This window comes from Arachis ipaensis, chromosome B5 (assembly GCF_059453495.1).
Source record: "Arachis ipaensis isolate K30076 ecotype BB chromosome B5, ASM5945349v1, whole genome shotgun sequence".
NCBI lineage: Eukaryota > Viridiplantae > Streptophyta > Magnoliopsida > Fabales > Fabaceae > Arachis > Arachis ipaensis.
The window spans coordinates 69,097,627-69,103,563 of NC_142440.1; the positions used below are offsets into that span (position 1 = coordinate 69,097,627).

Consider the following 5,937-nt stretch of genomic DNA (forward strand, 5'->3'; position numbering starts at 1 on the left):
CAGAAGAGGCCTCTTTAGTACTGTTGGATGATTCCTTCAATCCATTCAGACTCTGAGAGATCATATTGACTTGCTGAGTCAATATTTTATTCTGAGCAAATATGGCATTCAGAGTATCAATTTCAAGAACTTCCTTCCTCTGAGGCGTCCCATTACTCACAGGATTCCTTTCAGAAGTGTACATGAACTGGTTATTTGCAACCATGTCAATGAGTTCTTGAGCTTCTGCATGCATTTTCTTTAGGTGAATGGATCCACCTGCAGAATGGTCCAATGACATTTTAGATAATTCAGCAGACCATCATAGAATTTGTCCAGGATGGTCCATTCTGAAAGCATGTCAGAAGGACACTTTTTGGTCAGTTCCTTGTATCTCTCCTAAGCTTCATAGAGGGATTCACCTTCCTTTTGTCTGAAGGTCTGAACATCCACTCTAAGCTTGCTAAGCTTTTGAGGAGGAAAGAACTTGGCTAAGAAAGCCGTGACCAGCTTATCCCAAGAGTTCAGGCTATCTTTAGGTTGAGAGTCCAACCATATTCTAGCTCTGTCTCTTACAACAAACGGGAAAAGCATGAGCCTGTAGACCTCGGGATCAACCCCATTGGTCTTAACAGTATCACAGATCTGCAAGAATTCAGTTAAGAACTGAAAGGTATCTTCGGATGGAAGTCTATAAAACTTGCAATTCTGTTGCATCAGAGAAACTAGTTGAGGTTTCAGCTCAAAATTGTTTACTCCAATGGCAGGGATTCAGATGCTTCTTCCATGTAAATTGGAATTAGGTGCAGTAAAGTCACTGATGGGTATTTTTGTGAAAAAACGAATTTCTCCAAAACACCCAAAACTAACCGGCAAGTGCACCGGGTCGCATCAAGTAATAATAACTCACGGGAGTGAGGTCGATCCCACAGGGATTGAAGGATTGAGCAATTTTAGCTTAGTGGTTGATTTAGTCAAGCGAATCAAGATTTGGTTGAGAGATTTGTGATTTGCAGAATTTAAATTGCAGAGAAAGTAAAGGGAGTGGGTAAATTGCATGAAAGTAAAGAGAACTGAAATTTAAAGTGCTGAATCTTAAAGAACAAGAAATTAAATGGCAGAAACTTAGAACGTAAGAAATGTAAATTGCAGAATCTTAAAGTGCAAGAAATGTAAATGGCTTGAATTGTAAAGCGAATTGGGAATTGGATTTGCAGAAATTAAACAAGGAAAGGTAAAATTCAACAAACAGAGAAATAAAAGATGACTTGGATTGAACCGGATCTAAAAACAGAATTGTAAATGAGCATGAAAAGCGTTAAACAGAGAAAGTAAAATGAGAATTCAGATCTCAGGACTCAAGAGACTAGATAACCAAGTCTAGATCTCAATGCCTTCCTAGATCCAACAAGAACAATTGCAAAGGAAATGTAAATTGCAAAGAAAGTAGATGAAGAAGCAATTAACAGAAATTTAAATTCAATTGTGCAGTAGAATTCAACAAAGAGATCTCAGGATGAGATTGAAACAGAATTCCTTCAATTCTCCAACCCAAGATCCAAGATAAGTGTAATTGAAATTGAAAGCAAGAAAACTAAGAGGAAGGGAATTCAATTCTCCTTCCCCGAGACTTAGAAATTAAAATTCTCTCAACACCAAAAGCTCTCCGAAAACTCTCTATGAAAACTAAAAGGAAAGCTCTCTGAGAAACTTCCAAGAAAAGAACTTCTATCCTATGCTATTTATACACTTTCTTCAAATGGTCTTCAAGCCTTCAATTGGGCCTTTGCTCTTGATGGAATTGGGTTGATAGAGGCCTTGGTTGATTGCTCTTGGAGTTTGGAGAAGAACCGAATTGAACCGGGTTTGGAATCATGAAAGCTTGAGTAAAAGTTTGAGTAAAAGTTTGAGGCAAACTTTTACTCAAACTTTTCACATCAGCCACCCTCTTTTGCTGATACCAACGTTGGGGCAAAAGTTTGGGGTCAAACTTTTGCTCAAACGTTGGCCTCCCCTTGCACACTCATGGCGCCAACGTTTGCCAAAAAGTTAGAGGCAAACGTTGGCGCAAACTTTTGCTCTCCAGGGTGTGTTGTTCATACGCCAACGTTTGCCAAAAAGTTTGAGGCAAACGTTGGCGCAAACTTTTGCTCTCCAGGGTGTTGATTTGTGATGCCAAAAGTTTGCCAAAAAGTTTGAGGCAAACTTTTGCTCCAGCTTTTTGCCCAAAAGTTTGCACAAAAGTTTGAGGCAAACTTTTGGTCCAGCTTTTTACTCCCTGGTTCATTTTCACTTATTCCAAAAGTTTGAGCTAAAGTTTGAGGCAAATTTTTACTCAAACTTTTTGTCCTCTCTTCCTCCTAGCCATTCCTCCTTGCTTCAACCTTTCTCCAAGCTTTCTTCACCTATCATTAATCAACCAAACACATCAAAGCTATGCTCAAAATCATGAGATATTCATTCTTTCATAATATGTGACAATTATAGCATAAAACCTCATGAAATTGCATTAATTCATACATGGTTGATTAAATCAAAGGAAACATGAAAATCTACCCAATTGGCTTGCTTATGGCTCAAGAAAGTGCATAATTCAATTGAAAACAAAAGAAAAAGGCTAGTGAAACTAGGCTAAGATGACTTGTCATCACAACACCAAACTTAAAGCTTGCTTGTCCCCAAGCAAGAAATGATTTATTGAGAAGAAAGAATGAAATGGAAGAGGATGTTCATGCTAGTAGAGTGTTATTGGTAGTTCATGGGGTTTTTTGTGGATATGTAAACACTCACCTCTTATTGACTCTTAAGCCTAGAAAGTCTCCTTCAAGCTTCAAGTAACATACTGCTATGACCTCTCATTATTTTTTTATCCTTGGCTATTATTTTGTTCATAAGCTTTATTTGAGTGTCATGTGTAGCAAGTTCATTTCCTTTTCTTTATACTTGACACATTATTCACTATAGACACTTGGCTCACATTCCTTCTTAGAACATTGATGCCCAGCACCTCTTTGGGCTACTAAATGCCTTGTAGTTAGGTTGCTCTTGATAGTGGACTTTCAGCTGATGATCCCGGGTTAGTTAACCCAAGTCATCGAGTGTTGATGCACTCCAAAGAGCTTAATAATCCAAGCAGATCCTAATACAAAGACACCACAGGCATATATTCTAAGGTTCAAGCTATTGGTGTCCAGCTTTGTTTCTTTTTGTTTTTCTTTTGTTCTGCCACTCTTTGGCTATTTCTTTTTCTCTCCTTTTTTTTTCTTTCTTTTTGTTTTTCTGTCTAACCAAGGACTTTTATTTGATTGAGATTCATAGACAGTAGGCCACTTTATACTTAGAAGGAGACATCCTAGTTCTTTTATTCACTAAAGTGAGCTATTATACAATCACACACACACCACCACTTACTTTTATTGTACTTCTATCTAACAGAGAACTATCTCACTTCACATTCAAACATTTCTTTTATTGAATTAAAGATGCAGGGGACAAAGCATGCTTTTTGTTCAGTGAAAGTAAACACACAAGCACACACATAGGCTAGCTTACTTATTTTAAGAGTGATTCTACTTGTACTAGATGAACACTTTAGCAAGACACAAGTCAAAGCATTTTTCAACAGCAGAAGTTAAGTATAGATACAACCTATTGGTTTGCAGTTCTTTTGTCCCTCCTTCTGTTGTGTCCCCTTTTGAGTTATTATGCATACTATCTTCAATTGGTGGTTAGTTCCCTGCACAATTCTCAAAAGTTGCTTGCTTCTCAAGCCCTTAGGTGACTGATTAGTACATATGAATTGAATGTGGCTTTTGGAGTTAGTTTGATGTGGGAACACCAAACTTAATTCCTTGCCACTTCCTCTGATGCAACAGGTTAACAATATGTAATGTCTTGTGTCCTTGCCAAAGGTTATGGAGTTAAAACTAGAAAACAGTTAAATGGTTGACTAATCATGTTTGATTGCTTGGAGCTAGTGTTGTGCAGGAAGTGAAGGTGTGATTTTAAATGAGGTTTTGGTGGAACACCAAACTTAGAATCCTTCATTCTCCCTATTGTTTTGGTGTGCAACACCAAACTTAGCTCCTTGCAATGCATATCAATTATTCAACATTTTTATTGAAAAGGCTATGAAAAGAAAACTACCTCAGGTTGGGTTGCCTCCCAACAAGCGCTCTTTTATTGTCACTAGCTTGACATCGATCCTCTTAGATCATGGGGGTTGAAAATCATAGTGCCTCAGCTTTTCTCCTCTTACTGTGAACTTCCTTCCGGTCTCCTTTTTGATGATCTCTAGGTGTTCAAGTGAAACGACCCGGTTTACAGTGTAGTATTCAGATGATTGTGGGGACACCTTCATTGGTTGGGTGTTTAACATTACTTTATCCCCTGGTGAAAAGCCTTCAGTGGGGATTTTCTTGTTTTTCCACCCTTTTGGCCTCTTCTTCTTCTCTTCTTTCTTAAGAGATGATTCATGCCTTGGTGGTTCTTTATCTGGAATGTTGAGGTTCTCATCTGGGGATTTTGGATCTAGTTCCTCCTTGATTTCTTTGGTCTGTTGCACCATTTCTACTTCTTTCAAGCATGGATGTAGAAGTCTTGGAGTTAACTCATTGAATGCCTCCTTCAAGCTTTGATCATTGGCCTTATCCTTCATACAATCTTCTTCTTGAGTAGGCTCATACAGGATTTTAAAAACATGGAATGCTAGGTGCTCATCATGCACTCTTAACAACAATTCTCCTTTTTCAACATCTATCAATGCTCTGCCCGTAGCCAGGAAAGGCCTCCCCAGGATGATGGGAGTGTTAGGGTCTTCATCCATATCCAGGATGACAAAATCAGCTGGGAGAAAGAATTTTTCCACTTTTACCAACACATTCTCCACAACTCCCAGTGCTTGCTTAATGGATTTGTCAGCCATTTGGAGAACTATTCGTGTGGACTTCAGCTCAGAAATTTGAAGTTTCCTCATTAGAGACAAAGGCATCAAGTTTATACCTGCACCGAGGTCACAAAATGACTTCTCAATTGTTATGTTTCCTATGGTGCAAGGTATGTAAAAACTCCCAGGATCATCTTTCTTCTCTGGCAACTCTCTTTGGAGGATAGCACTACATTCCTTTGTCATCTCAACAATCTGTCCTTCCTTCAGGGATGTTTTCTTTGTGAGTACTTCTTTCATAAATTTGGCATATAATGGCATCTGTTCAAGTGCTTCTAAGAAAGGAATATTGATGCTGAGAGTCTTGAATATATCCAGGAATTTTGAGTATTGCTTATCCTCGTTTTCTTTTTTGAACCTCTGAGGGTACGGAAGTTTGGGGACATCTGGCTTCACCCCTTCCTTCTTCTCTTGTAGCTGTGTTTCAAGGATGTCCACATCTTTCTTTGAGCTTTTTGCATTCTTGGTATTTCTCTCCTCTTCACTTCTCTCTTCTGTCTCTTCTTGTGGAACTTCTCTGTTGTGTTCTTCTTGATTGATGGCTTCCTTCTCCCTAGTCTTTTCACTTCCCACTATGATTGCTTTGCACTCCTCCCACTTTGTAGCTTTTCCTTTGTCCTTTGGATTGGAGATTGTATCACTTGGGAGAACATTGGTTGGCCGTTCAGCTTGTTTGGCCAATTGTCCCACTTGTCGTTCAAGGCTCTTCATGGTAGCTTCATTTCTCTCTTGCATTTTGACCAAGCTTTGAGTGGACTGAGCAATTGCTTGTATGGCTGCCTCAAGACTTGAAATTCTACTTTCATGATGGTCTATTGGTGGTATGATGGGGGTGGAATGTGGTTGCTGGAAGTTATTTGTACGGGTAGTGTGGTAGTTTTGGGGGTTAGATGTTGGTGCGGAAATGCTATTTTGATGAGTTTGTGGATTGTGGTGGGGTGGTTGATATGTATTTTGTGGTTTCTTATATTGATTATTATTAGCGTTTTGCTGGTTGTGATTTGAGTAAGTTG

The 5,937-nt window shown here is 38.9% G+C and overlaps 1 non-coding gene across 1 annotated transcript; it reads left to right on the forward strand.

The window, feature by feature from the left end:
* Nucleotides 1-333: 333 nt before the first annotated feature.
* On the forward strand, nt 334-441 carry LOC148564539 (small nucleolar RNA R71). Its single transcript, XR_015883934.1, has one exon. It is a non-coding gene; the product is annotated as a small nucleolar RNA R71 (small nucleolar RNA).
* Nucleotides 442-5,937: the final 5,496 nt, after the last annotated feature.